The sequence below is a fragment of the Arachis ipaensis genome, chromosome B05 (genome assembly GCF_000816755.2).
Source record: "Arachis ipaensis cultivar K30076 chromosome B05, Araip1.1, whole genome shotgun sequence".
NCBI lineage: Eukaryota > Viridiplantae > Streptophyta > Magnoliopsida > Fabales > Fabaceae > Arachis > Arachis ipaensis.
The window spans coordinates 115585685-115601333 of NC_029789.2; the positions used below are offsets into that span (position 1 = coordinate 115585685).

Below are 15649 nucleotides of genomic sequence, written 5' to 3' on the forward strand. Positions count from 1 at the left end.
CTCTCATTTCAAAAAATCACCAACGGAATTATATATCCTCTTGATATATATACCGTGCTTAAGGTATAATGATGTATTTTTTTTCAACATGGTTTTAATTGGTATAAAAATCTAGATAAAAGAGTATTCATAATCTGTTTAAAATTGTATTCTATAAATTTTAATGTCACATACTGTTCGTAAAATTTTTTAATTTGATATAACTATAGACATTGCAATAATATAATAAAAAAATAAAAAGACCAAACATAACACCAACTATAGTTGTGGTTATATTCAAGTAGTGTGGCTAACCCTTGTGTATTACTCCTATAATTAGACCTCACAGAATTATAAGACCACCATCTCTATGAGCAAATAATTTGGCGCTAAAGTCCAATATTTTTCCATCCTAAGTAATTGGTGGGAATAAAAATTTTGATTGAGGATGCGTAGATGGGACACATGAGACAGACATGCTTCAGGAAGCGTGATTCTTAGTAATTTTGAAAACTGCCTTCGAATTTATCTTGTGACACCCTTTTTCTATCCCTTAGATAGATAACTCAATAAAGGTTATTTGAAGGAAAAGAAAGATGAGTACTCAATTGGGTAGCCTCATACTCATATATTTTCTCGTGAACACCCATCCATTCATCTCTAGTCTTTTCTTTGGGTGTGAGAGTGGGGTTTAACAAAGGTTTTAGGGTGAAGATTTGCATTGATTTTCAGTCCCATGACCCATACAAGGCTAGGTTGAATGAATATTTGCACTTGAGAATCTCTACGACCATGGCATGTGTGAATATACAGAGAAGAAAAGGACATTGGACATAAAGCTGGAGGGCACGTTGATGGGCACGTTGCGAATCATGTGAGTGTACATGACTTGTCTTTTCTACTTTGTATCCATTGCTCTTTATTCTAGTTTACTATCATCCAAATGAGTGCCTGTTTATAGCTGTGAGAATTGGATGAATAGTGTTGACGGGGCCATGAATGTTGTGGTGTCTCTACGTAAGGACACCCATTCACTTTACAAAATAATGTCTAATGACGGTCTCGGTCTCAGTGTAAGTGACCCTCCGATGACCGAGTGATGGGTGTGTGATCGTAAACCCTTACAGCAGCAGGGTGTTGCAGAGTATGCTGTACAGATAATGATAGGGTTTGTTCCTTCGTACTTGTTACCAACAAAACTATGTTGGGCCTACTCTTTGTGGCCCATTTTTGTAAAAAACAAGAAGTAACAACAATCCAAATGGGACATCTCATCAGAAGTCCCAAATGAATCATCACCAAAAGGTAACAACAACATAAAATGAGTGTTGGCCCAATATCTGTTAATTTTGTTTCAGCTCAATCTTTATTTTTTTTCTTTTAGGCTAAGCCAAATAACCAAACCCAAACCCAGACCGTCACCAAACTTGCCCCTACCCCAAACCCGCTTCTGCAGCAGAGTTCTTGTCGCAGGCCTCCATTGCTCCTCGTCACCAACAACCATGGCTACCTCCCCTGGCTCTTCGTCACTAAATATGGTTGTTCCTAAAATATGAAACAATACCTATTATAAGCCGTGGCCCTAAAAAACCCAATATTACGACTTGGGTCAAGGTAAGCTCTGAAGGACCGAATTCACCTCCACATCAAGCAAAAGTCCCAACTAGGTAGAACGAACTACCCTAATCATGAACTTAGTTTCTCTTTTTCGAGGATGCCATCAATGTCAAAGCTGAATTCTGACTCGTCACCGACGTCCCTCCTCACAAGTCTTAAGGCACCACTACAACCTTTTCCCTTTTTCTTCTCTTCGAAGCACCGCCATCATCTTGTCCTCGTCCCCCCAAAGTCGCGACTTCCTCTCCTTGGTGTCCCACCTTCGTATTTTTTTTGTCCCAGCTTTCACTTGGTACCAAAACTCAGGTTGTTATTTGTTGAACCAATTCTTTTCTTAACAAATTAGGTTCCCATGGTGCTAATATAAATCTTCTGCATGCTGTTGAATATGAGTTTGTTGGTGTAACTCTTCGCGGAGCTTAGTTGCTATTCTTGAAAAAAGATTTTAGGATAGTGAAATATATAATTCATTGTATATATTATGTAAGATTTTTTATGTTCAAGTTAAATGTAGTTATTTTTTTATTTTTTAGTCATCATAAATTTATAATCATGGGAATAAATAATTACAACAAGGAGGCTATAATTCACAAAAAAACAACTAAAAATATAATATATTTTCGAAATCAATGATTTTTTAAAAAAACTTAAGATCAATAAAGAAATATAAAATGATAAACTTAAAACATAATAGTAGTGGCTTATGTTGATGACCTCTTATGTATATATAATAGTTGGAAAAAAATTATTTGAATGAAAGTTTTATAAAATGATAAAATTAATAAAAAAAATCTCACTTCATCTGCTTATATTAATTATTATTTCATTTACTTCATTGTAATTTGAGATTTTAAGCTTATCTTTCTTATTGTAATGAAAGTCTACAACTTTGTGTTGGAGTTATGTATAAATTACCTGGATTTACAAACTCTTGCTTCATCAGTGAGTACAACCAGGATCACTCAAGCTAAGCCAGCATAGTTATCTGTAACTCAAATATATGTTTATGATGTTTATAATTGATGCTTCAATTGTATTCTTAGTGCAACAGGTATGGCATCATTGTGTCAATATGCCGACCAAAAGTCTCTTTCACGGCTAATGGTGATAAATCTTTATAAGGAATTTAATAAAAACTGTATAATTAAATTTCAGTCTTCTCACTACATTTTTCAGTGTAATTTAAACACCTATGGCTATTTCAATTGCAATCAATGTTTGATTTTAATACATACTTTGGCTGCTCATGCATAACAAGTAGTGATTATTCTTTAATTTGTACTCCATTTGTTAGATATTACTATGGAAAAAAACTGTTGCTTCAAGATGAAGTGGTTTTTTTTTTTTGCTCTCCCATCAGATTTGTGGTTATTAAGTGATGTTATTGTAGATTCTTATCACATGATTGTCAATATATTTTCCAATGCTTTTTTTTTGCTGTTTTAGATGGTTTCATTTTGTTATTTGTGTTCATAGGAACCATTCGTGTGTTTATTTTCATGATTTGTAATGCTTCCATAAAATATTCGTAGCTGTCCGTATCAATTTGTTGAAACATTTTTGCTCATATAAGTAGATTGACCATAATGAATGTTATTAATTATGAGCTACTAATGTCATCAACCTCACAATTGTACAATCTCAGTAGGTGTAGGATGTGTAATATTCTCCATGTGTTGGTTCACCCTTTCTGCGCTTGTAGGAAGTCAACGAGGACCTATTTTTCGGGCACAAATTAATGAACACTGGCACCAAAAATCATAGTAGAGTGAAGCGAGCAACCCCAGTTGATTCCTCTGGAAAGGCGATGTCGTCATGCGCAAAATGGGAGACACCCCGTGCAAACAGTGGTGAGTGAACACTTTTTAACACTTTTTAACAATAGTAACAGGACAGTTGCCCCCATTGGACCCTTTGTACACCCATTCCTGAATTGGATATGACAAGATGATTTACAGTGGGATAAAGAAAGAAAAAATTCAAAATTATTCAGTTTTTAAGCAGTGATTTGTTATCTAACCAAGTATTACTACAACCTCGTAAAGTACCAGTACCCTTATATTGTGGTGGTTGAAAAATTTCCATGCCTCCCATAAACTAATCTCATTTGTTTTTCATTATTAAAATATTTGAAAACAAAGAATAAGCCATTGAGTACATTAGGAGGACCAATACTCGAATAAAGAGAAGGGTTGAAAATCGCAGACTTAAAAAGTTTAGCAGAATGTCACTGAAAGAATGTTAACCATTCCATCCTGGAATAAATTGTCTTAGGTTTGTCTACTTGTGAACACTGCTTACATAACGGATAATTCAAAATGGTTTTTTCTTTTAAGAGACCCTTTTATGAACATGTAATTTTTAAGTTTGAAGCTTATGTTACCTGTCTTGAATTAGTTTATGTCTCTACATGCAATCAGATTATCTGTATTTTTTATTTGGTTTGGACCTCTTTTTTAATATTTTCTTTTTTTAATTAATCTTAACCTCTATAATCATATAAAAAGTACTCCAATATTATGCATAATAATTTTGTTTATTCTCTAATTATATTTAGTTGTTTTTTTTTCATTATTTTTTCTCATAATTTTTGTCCATGTTATTATATCAAAATACTTTAATAAATTTTAAATCCATATAACAAAATAAATAGTGCAATTAATTAATTTTATTTCATGCGATACTTTTTATTGAAATCAAGCATAAAAATATAATTTGTTGTCACATAGATACTTGACAAAGTAAATTAATTAACATAATATTTAAAAATAGATAATTTTATATTTTGTTACATTTGAAACAGTAAAAAAATTATAAACACTCATAATATTTAAAAATAGCTACTTCTATATTTTGTTACATTTGAAACGGTAAAAAAATTATAAACACGGAAATAATTCTTGTATTTGACAAGGACTTGTTAATTTTTTAAAATAAATAACTAATTATAATTATCTCTAATATCAAATGTATGACACCATAGTTGAATATACATTACTAGAAAAAAACGATTTTTTCGACGCTAAAAATCGACGGTTATTTCTGCTGTCGATATTTATCGACGGCTTGCTGTCGATATTGCTAGAAAAAAAATTAAAAATAAAATATTAAAATCGACGGCCAAGTCGTCGATAATGTTATGATACATAATATTATCGTCACATTATCGACGAACTTGGGGCTGAAAATAATTTTATTTTAAAATCGACGAAAACGGCGTCGATTTTATTAATTATTAAAATATCGACAACAATTACCGTCGATAAATTTTAACGGTCTAGATCATTTTCTAAAACCAAATAAACGATATAGATTTAATATATAAAATAGATGCATAGAGTATCGATTGTTTTTAATTTAAAATCGACAAATGTGCCGTCGATTTTTATCATTAAAAAACACTTACCCCCGTCGACTTCCCGCGTCCAGAGAATTCAGAAACACAATTTCCTTTTACCCAAAATTCCCCATTTCAGCACCATCCCGCGTCATTCTCCGCTGCCGTCGCCACTCCATCACGGTTGCTTCACCGGCGCTCCTCAACACACACTCTCTCTCAACCATAAACCCTACTCCAACGCCTTACTCAAAGCAAGGGTTTTCGGCGAGGTAAAACTCCAGCGAGGGTCAGTTTCCATTCTTTCTTCTTTGTTTAGGGTTTATTCATAAGTTATTCGATTCAACATGTATTTGATAAGAATTGAATGTTGTCAAGGATGACAGGTAGGAGCACGTAATTTGAAAACACTTACCGTCACTGGTTCCGAAGTTCCCTTTACCATTGTCGCTGGTTCTACTTGCCGTCGCTGCTAGCTCGTGCTTATCCAATGGCCTGGTGAGGGTGAGTTACCTGCTCCCCTGCTTGTGTTTGGATTCTTCCCTACTCCCCTGCTCCCCTACTTAGCTAATTAATTTGTTGATTTGGGGTTTCATATTTTAGATAATTAGTTTGTTGATTGGTTTTTAATGGATGATTTAGTAATTAGGCTTTAAATTTAGATTTTTAATTTAGTTTGTTTATTGATTGACAAAACATATGGAGGGAGGGAATTTGCATTACTAAATCATGTGTTATTTTGGAAAATATATAAATCTGAACAACTCAGGTTGTTGAGCTTATATACTTTTTTTTAGGTGTCTTGTTACTAGATCCTGCCATTTTATCATTAAATTATTTCTTCTTTATAAACCCTGTTTAGAGCCATAGTCCTTGCCATGAATCAACATTAAATTATTTCTTTTTTATAAACCCTATTCAATAGAAAAGTTGTTCAATGCTGGAAATTTTATTTCTTTAGTTCCTGGATAGAAACTCTTGAATTTTTGGTAGTCTCAAAAATTTGATGGTTGCCAGTTTTGAAAAGTCAAAAATTTGTTCACCACTGTTGTTGGCATTTTCTTCCTTGATGGCTAGAATTTCCCTCAATTGAGAGCAATCCAAGACCACAAGCTCTTCAAGATTTTTTTCAAGTGTTTTGGCGACAGGACCAGAAAATATGTTTTCCAACCTTTTACAATCTTGAACCCATATCTTATGCAAATTGTTTTACTTAAGAATCCCTTCAAGCTGGTTTTTCTTCATGTTGAACATGTGCTCTAATTTTGGTTTTTCTTAGAAGCTGATGGCTTATTTTCCCAAGCGAGGTCAAACATAGCTTTCATTGACTTGCAATTTGTAACCAACAGTTTATCTTTATCTTTATGCTTTATTAGTACTGTTATTAATTTAATCTTTATATTATAATTAATTTTCCAAGGGCTTTGTAATAATAAGTTTATTATAATTAATCTTTATATTAATATTTGTAATATAAATTCTTCACTTTCTTCGAATATCACTAAATGACTAGATGCTTTCCAGTTTCCATTATTCATATTTTTTCATGTATCCTATCCCAATCTATCAATGTCCAATAAGACCAAATCAAGGTCTAATAAGTAGTTTTCTTCTAACGTCAGATTTAGATATATATGGGAAAAAAAGTAGAATAAATTATAAAAATAAATGAGAAGATAACCTTAGCTTGACTGACCAAGTGTTTTGCCCATGAATTCACGTTAATAAGATATATGTTTGTTTGCTGTGTTTCTTCCAATGTCTAAGGAACAAATTAACATGGGATATTATAATATAGAGAAAAGGACAAATAGGTCCCTGACTTTTTGCTCTGCGGACATTTTTGTCCCTGACCATTGAAAAATAATTTTAAGTCCCTGACCTTCACAAAACTTGGACGGATCAGTCCCTCCGTCCAAATGCCTCCGTCAGGGACTGATCTGTCCAAGTTTTGTGAAGGTCAGGGACTTAAAAGTATTTTTCAATGATTAGGGATGAAAATTTCCGCGGAGCAAAATGTTAGGGACCTATTTGTCCTTTTCTCTATAATATATACAAGCTGAAACCAAGGTCTATATATAATACAAGTAGGTTAGAAATATAATTATTCGTGTACTTCTTTTTATATGTCAGATTAATTATTTTTATGAATGATTAATTCTAAGTACAATGACAATTTGGTCAGGGCTGTTAAGGTGTGGAAAGAGCTGCAGATTAAGGTGGATAAATTATCTGAGGCCTGATATCAAGAGAGGGAATTTCACCATTGAAGAAGAAGAAACCATCATCAAGCTTCATGAAATGCTTGGCAACAGGTACATATTCATGATTCATGATACATGCATGTCATCCTCTCTCATCATGTTCTATATATCTTTAATATGCATGGATGATTCTGTTTTCTTGATTTAATAGTTATCTTTAATTTGTAAATAAAATGGTTGATTCAGTAGTACTAGTTTTCATCTCCTGTTTCAAGAAGCTGGATTATTATTCATGAGTTCACAGAAGAAAATTAAAAGCTAGGCCACATTATTGATGAGTTGAAGGTATTCTACCACCTTAATTTGACTCTCCAAATAAAATTAAATACCATGCATTTTCATTATTTTAAAAATATCTTTCACATTAGAATTAAAATTTTAATTTAATTGATATTATGGTCATCTTTGTAAATTGTACAGGACCTGAATAATTCTATTGAAATAATGTCAAAAAGAAGTAAGAGATAGAACTAATAATTTGAGAACATGAGAAGACCCTATTACACGCATTAAGATAACAAAATGTGGGGCTATACAAGATTCTCTTATAGATTTGTGGCTTGTGCAAGAATCTTAGTGTGGCAGTTTATGTCACATGCATTCTATAGTACTATGTGCAACACATGCATATATAGTAGTATCAAAACATTGAGTTTCATTGTTCACTCTCCAACGTAATCTACAATTAGAATGAATGGGAACTACTTATGAAAATATATAGCGTCATGGATGGGTTAGTTAGAACTTAGAATCATTTCATTTCTTTATTAGCTTAACAAGGCAATATACGGCCTAAAACAGGCTCCCAGGACTTGGTTCTTAACTCTTTCTTCTACTTTACATATTTTTTGTTTTAAGAATACTAAATCAGATCCATTTCTATTCATAAGAAGAACAACTGACTCGATCATTTTTCTATTAGCCTATGTGGATTACATTTTGATTACAGGTAGACTGAACTTACTTACACAGGAAAAATATGTTGTATACCTATTAACTAAAATGAATATGTTGCAGGAAAATCATGTTCCAACACCAATGGTTTCTTCTACAAAACTGACAAAATTCATAACAGAAAGGAGTTGAAGAAGAGATTGAGCAACATATTCCATTTAGTATAAATTTTAATATTTAGTATAAATTTTATTTTTATATTTAAAAATTTATTTGTCTTGTTATCTAATATTTTGTATAAATTTTATTTTTATATTTAAAAGTTTATTTGTATTAATGGTTTACTATTTTTCAAATAGAAAAAAATTTAAACATATAACTATTAAAATTGACGGTAAAGTTGTCGCTTTTAAAAGTAAAATAGACAAATCTAAATAATTAAATCGACGGCAGCTGTGTCAATTCTATTCAATTATATCGACGGCGTTGTCGTCGATTTTATTAAACATATTATAGACAAAAGTGTTGTTGATTTTTTTGAGTTAAATATCGACACAAAGGCCGTCGATTTTATTGAATCAATTATAGACAAAGAAAGCGTCGATTTTAAATAATAATATCGACGGCAATGTTGTCGATTTTAGTAAGAATGTAAAATTCTCACACCCATATTACAGACGGAACAAATGTCGATTTTATTAAATTATTATCAACGGCAAAAAATGTCGTCGATTTTATTAGCATTTTGAAAAATCGACAAGCTTTATAGCGACCAACTGCGCCGTCTATTTTGTCGTCGAATTTCAATATTATCGACAGTTTAGCCGTCGATTTGGCCGTCGATTTTAACGACGTTTCTTGTAGTGATACAAAATTTTAATTTTCGGCCCTTCTACTGTTTGATTTCTAGATCTGTTGCTGTGAGTCTGAGGTTATTTGCTTTACTTAAGTAGTCTATCGTATATTTCAGGTCATCAGCGACTGCTATCGAGCAGGATGATACGTATGTTGCCAGCAGCCGGTCTTCCGTTGTAGCTTGTAGCCAAGTAAGACGTAACCCAACTTTTAACATAATAAATGTTTGGTTCTTTCACAACATGATGTGTGAAACTCATACAACTTTTCAAGATCTACAAATTTTTCTGCATTTTGATTCGTGGCTGCAGAAGTGTAGCCGTATCACCAGGAGTGTAGTCACAACTGTCTTGAGTTTGTAGTCCGATGTAAGACACCTGATTGACACTTTTGATCGACAGAATGAGATGCTAGTAGATCTACGATATACTATCGTTAGCCTTATTTGACAAAATAATCAGGGTTTTACTTCGGAGGGTATCACAAATGTGTCATCCGACTATGTATGTGGTGGAAAGAAAAGGCTCAAAGAGCATCATTCAGACAAAGGTAAGGTAAAAAACGAGTCACAGCGACCCCCACATGTAGCTTGGATGGCGCAAATGACCCTACATACATACCACCGCCGAAGACAGAGATCAGCATGGATCACATGCTATTTAGGTAGCACAAAGGCAAAGAAGAAATCCAATCAGCGAGACAAGGTATGAAGAAAGATGTCAGAACAAAAAATCCCGAATTGGTAACGTATTTGAAGTTGAATACCTTAAAGCTTTTATTGGGGATTTTTTTGTTGGAAATATTTTTCTGCCAATCACTAATCACTTTACTATCTTCCATTTAAGAGGTTATGTTGGTTTAGTGTTGCTAATTGTGTGTTACTTGCTTTGAAAATGATTAAAATCTTATTGAACACTAATAACAGCCAAATTCTCCTTTTATGGTAAGGTGACTCTAAGTTTTAATTTGTTACGATATTCAACAATATTTATTACAAGCTGTGAGTACCTTATGAGACGAAGCTTGACGTGGATCAATGTTTGTGATAGTGAATTAGGAAATATGTGCTGAAATTTTTTATCGTGTGCAAAATAATTTCTCTATGTGTCCTTTAATTGACTACACGGTTGCTTCATGTTTAGTTTGGCCTAGTCTTTGTAACCTTATAGGACTCTCAACAACATCATCACAATGTGGGCTACTTTGACTTTCTGGTCAATGTGTAGTTGTTGCCTGCTGCTGAATGGTATTGATTTATTATTATTACTGTTGTTATTACCATTATTGCCTCATTATTATTGCATGGTTGTTGTGCTGCATTTGAATGTACTTGAAATAAAGCCTAACGAAGGGAACGACCTTCTTTTAGTTGGAGGAAAATTATAAAATTATCAGTGTTATGGTATATATTTTGTCTACATTTATTTTCTTAGCTGAAGTAAGTGCTCTGTTGACATTTGGTTACGTGTAATTGGCCCTTCTATATTATGTATGTGAAACTTTCAAATCCTAGATTCGATTAACAGTGTCGTATTGTTTTTAAGAATTGATATATACATATACAAGCATGATGGAAAAAAATATTTAAATGTACTTACAGTTGACTTATTCCCCATTAATGACTCTACAGGTGGACCTCACGACAGATTCCGTAGGCCATGATGAATTCGTCACGCCATACGGTCGAAGGGATACTAAATGCAAGCTTGACGACGATAAATGTTACAACAGATTCCCATTGAGGTATAGTGGTGGAAAGAAACAAATACTTGAGGTCATGCTGGTGAAACTAGATAGGATCCTAAAGGTAGATCATGTTGTAGTTGTGGGAATTTCATTTAGTATTTATGCATTATTACCTTACGCTTATACTTGACGCGGTGTTATTATAACATGTGGCAGTGAATGGACCTAGCATTTTCACCCAATGGAGTTCTATTTTGACAGTTGAATTTGATCAATAATTTAGATTAGCCATAATAGTTAAAGATTAGATGCAGAGACCATACATATGACACTGCACAAACAAATATTGCATGATATCCCTTATTCAAATGCTGTCCAAAACGGTACATATCATTTTTCAAAGAGAATGACTAGATGAAAAACTAATGAATTCTTATAGAGGATTTATTTATTCTAAAACAAAAAATGTATATGCCTAATTCTAAAACAGAACTAATTAAAATGACAGCAAATACAATAAGAATCCTATTTTAGCAACAGTGAGTTTTTGTGATTTAAGCGTGATTTCAAGATTTTAAGCCTCTATTTTTACTCTCTAAGACCCTAAAACTTAGTTTTAATTACAGTGAGGGAGTTGAACCTTGAGAGGCTAATAACTTGCGAGTGAAGAAAGATTGTGAATGGGTGATGTAATTTGAGAAGTGCGGGAAATGCAGAGTCTTGCGACGAATTGTTGTGAATAATGAACATGACCTGAATGAGAATGACGAAATGTTGATGAGTTATAATTGATAATATGAATTGAGATTGAATGAATGTATGTTTGTGATATCTGGTCAGTAGCAAGGATTGTGGCTCGTCCCACTTGCTCTGGGTCAAAGTCTGACATGTGATAATGATGATAATTAATTAAGAATGAATGGATGTATCTTTGTGATACCCAGGCAGTAGCAAGGATTGTGGTTCGTCCCGCTTGCTCCAGGTCAGTGATTGTGACGCCTGGGTAGTAGCGGCAGTAGTGGATTATTCCACTTGCTCCAAGTTGAGCTTTTAAACACCCGCCTAGGTAGTAGCGGTTGTAGTGGTTCTTCCACTCGCTCTGGGTTAAGCGGGTAGTAACAAAGGGGTTGTAGCTCAAACCCACTTACTACGCGATGGGAGTTTCTGTCCTTGGTTAACTACCAAGACGTGTCAGGTTGGCTATATAACCGACAGATGATATTATCAGCCATAGGGCAGGCTTACATCATGTGTATATGCGTATTTTGTTTGATTGTGCATTTAATTGGGCTTGCCTATGTGATTATCATGCTTACCTATTATATTCACTACCTGCTGTAATTGTATCCTATTTGTGTTTGTCATTGTCTATTTTGTTTGTCTGTGTGGTTCTACTGGTGTTTTGGAGGATAGTGGAGGAAGGTGAATAGTTGTAGGTTCAACTTAGAGTTTAGTTAGGATTAAGAACATTAGAGAGCTACCCCACTTATGGCTACTATTTTAAATCTTTAAGTTTTAAAAACTGAGTGTCGAAGTTCTAGGATTGCCTCTGGCTTTTTAAGGACCTTATATATTATGTATGTAGGCACCACTACCATGCTGAGAACCTCCAGTTCTCATTTCATACGTGTTGTTATTTTTCAGATGCAGGTTGAGAAGTACCACACTGTGTATTCTGGAGACTCTGAGAAAGCGAAGAACTCTTGGGACACTGGGTTGTATTTTGTTTATGAGTCCTGCTAGGGAGCCAATGGAATATTTGTACAATGTGTACAATAGGCTATATGAGTTAAAAAATGAACATCACCCATACTATCTAGAATAACCATCCGGGTACTAGGGATAATAAACATCTCATCCCAAAAGTTTAAGCTAATTTTGGGGTTCACCAAGGATCGAACTCTTGACCTTTCAGATCTAGAGCTCTGATACCATGTCATGATACCACTCATCCCAAAAGCTTCAGCTGACGGGAAAAGATAACACTAATGGTTATATCTCTAATACTGAATCGGACATATCTAAACCTCCATTGTACATATTGTACAAATATTCCATTGGCTCCCTATACTTCCTCTTTGTTTATATTTATATATGTATAGATTCTCCACCTTGTATTTTATGCTTGTCCCTCTTAGAGGTTGACACGGAGAAACAGGTTGTCGATTTTCTATTTTGGGTTATTTTGGGGTGTATATATATGTATATGTATACTCTGGTCGGTCTCTCTTTCGTAGGCCGAGCCTAGAGCTTGTTAATTGCATACTTGGAACTCTGATCTTATATATATATTATCTTTTCCGTTCGATCTTATCCACCTTTCTAATTCTATTCGATCGTGATTGTTGCGTTATTCTGCTTGTATTTCATTCAATAACTTTTCTTCAAGGCTCCTAGATAAACCTCCTTTTCAACTATATTTTATATATAATTTTACTTTTAGAGGTCGTAATATCTCACCTCAATTTTATGACTTAAGCATAAGATTAAGTGTGGTAGGATGTTACGTTATGGTATCAGAGCAGTTCGTTCCCGTAGAGCCTGGGCAATTAACTGACTATGCTTCTGAGCATACTCTGGCTATGTGCATATGCTATTTAGGATGTCTGCTTGACATGTATAGCATGAATATTCATGAGCATTACCTTTGGAGATTCGAAACACTAGACTTGAGATATTAAGACTGATCACCTTAATATCAATTGTTCGGTGTGGATAGGACCCAAAGGGTGACTCGTGGACGTGAGTGAGGTGATACGGTTGATTTTCTCAGTTGCTGCTGTGGAAGCTACTACTTAAGGGATGGAGTATGAAAATTGCGAGGACATTGAGACCGTTAGACTGAGAAGGAGAAGTTGCAAGAGATAAACCGTTGCAAAGATCGGTAGAATGTTGAGGTAATTGCAATAACTAGATTTATAGAGCAGTGTGTGACTGGGAAATACCACATTCATCCATAGTCTAAGATAGGGATAAAAACCCAAAACTAAAAATGTCAAGCTTAGTATTTAACTTAGAACCAAACCGAAACGCTCCGACTAGGATATTGCCATTAGAGCTTGCTGAGTTTAGTGAGGGTTTTGGTTGGCATTGGATGAATGATCAAATTCTTAGAGATAAATGAATCAGAGTGCAGCAACGAAAGTGCGTAGACTAGGAAGACCTTAGGACTACTATACATTGAGTTAAAAGGAGGATTATGCTCATGAACTCGCATGGCGGATGATATTTTTGAGGGCGAAAATTTCTGTTAAGGGGTAGGATGTAAAACCCACAAAATCAGTAGATAATTAGCTAATAAATTAATTATTAATAAAAGAAATTAGAAAATTGAATTTTATAGTTTAATGAGATAGAACTAATTAAAATAAGAATTTTGACACTAATTTTCAAGAATTTAGCCCAAGATTGGGCTAAATGGACCGAACCGAACAAATCGAGCCCATAATGGGCCAAGGCCCAACTCAAACCTCATATTAATGAATAGCTTAGCTCTTCCTTCCTCGAATCTTGAGGGAAACACGCTGGAAATTTCAAAAAGGGGGGAGGAACAAAGAAAATCACAAAAGGCTAGATTTCAATCTCACATAACTTTTGATCCGGAGCTCCGATTGACGAGCCGTAAGCGGGTACGTGTTCATCACAAAATTCTCTACAAAACCCATCCAACAATTTCATAAGAAAATCTCGGTTTCTCCCTCAGCCATGCTCTCCCTAATTTCGAAATTCAATGAACAAGTATGTTGAATTTTGTGTAATTTTGGTGTTTAACTTCGAATTAACTTGCGAATATTGTCGGATTTAGCTTGTCTGAGCTGTGGGTGAGGTAAGCACCCTCAAAACCCTTGTGTACTGTTGAATTAGTGAACTCTATGTTGATTATAATGACAATTATGAGAGGTTGAAATTGGTTGTTGAATGGAGTCAATTTGAGAAATTGGAAGCTATAAGGTTAACTTTGGAGGCTGGGTTTGTTGGTTAGAGATTGGAGTGGTGGAGTTTGTGGCGCGTGAACACTTGAGGTGTTCCGAGTTTAACGAAGAATTGGCCAAGGTATGTTTTTGGTTTCTCGTATATAATATGTAATGTGTTGTGAAAACTTAGGCTAGATGACCATAGGATAAGTTTGGATTGAATGTTTGGTTGTTGAGGTGATTAGGGAGTGATGAATTCGAGCACCTCATGATCGTACCAAAAGTAAGTGTGTGTGATTAATTCGAGCACCTCATGATCATACCAAAAGTAAGGCGTTACTAACCTAATTCCTTTTATTATCTATTTAATATTGAGCCTTTACATGTAAATTTACCGATGGTTTTACTAAAACCATAACTTTTTCAACAAGTACAAACAACACATATTCACATTCTTAATATTAATAAATACGTTGTAGCATTACATACAAAAGCAATTACAGAACCTAACCTTCTAAATAAAACTCTAACTAACAAGGCAAGGAGAAAATAAATTCTAGCAACTCAACTCGTAAACATATTCCTCTATGCTCCCGCAGCTTCACAATAAGCCTTCGCACCTGTAGCTGAAAGGGATGGAGATAGGGGGTAAGAACTGGGGAGTTCTTAGTAGGGTCGGAATTAGAAGTTTAGTTCATTTTATATATACTTGGTCAGCAATAACAGTCAACAAGGGACATTCCAATTCAACAATTATATAACATAGAAACCAATCACAAGCACACACAATCATAGAAAATAGAATCACAAACAAGTATGTACAAACAAGTATGATGGATGTCTATCCCTAGTGCAGGTAATGAGCTCATCTGTCGGTTTTGACCCGCTCCCAATGCAACTCAGCAACCTTTGTCTGAGTTTGGTTTCCAGCGTCATAATCTTTGTAAGCAACCTCTATCTTAAAGGTGCGACTCTCTTGAGCCGATGTATGCAAACATAACCTCTGTAAGCAACTTCTGTCTTACAGGTGAGGCTCTCTCTAGCCAATGTATGTAGCGATAACCTCTGCAAGCAACTTCTGTCTTACAGGTGCGACCATCCCC

The 15649-nt window shown here is 34.4% G+C and overlaps 1 long non-coding RNA gene across 10 annotated transcripts; it reads left to right on the forward strand.

The window, feature by feature from the left end:
• Positions 4971-12432, forward strand: LOC107643862. 10 transcript variants are annotated; one of them, XR_002363396.1, is made up of 7 exons: positions 4971-5222; positions 5312-5437; positions 7119-7248; positions 8215-8312; positions 9062-9137; positions 9258-10753; positions 12277-12432. It is a non-coding gene; the product is annotated as an uncharacterized LOC107643862 (long non-coding RNA). The 10 variants fall into 10 exon arrangements; XR_002363397.1 differs by lacking the exon at positions 12277-12432 and adding an exon at positions 10849-10874; XR_001621136.2 differs by lacking the exon at positions 12277-12432 and having other exon boundaries at positions 4977-5222; positions 9258-10192; positions 10577-10874.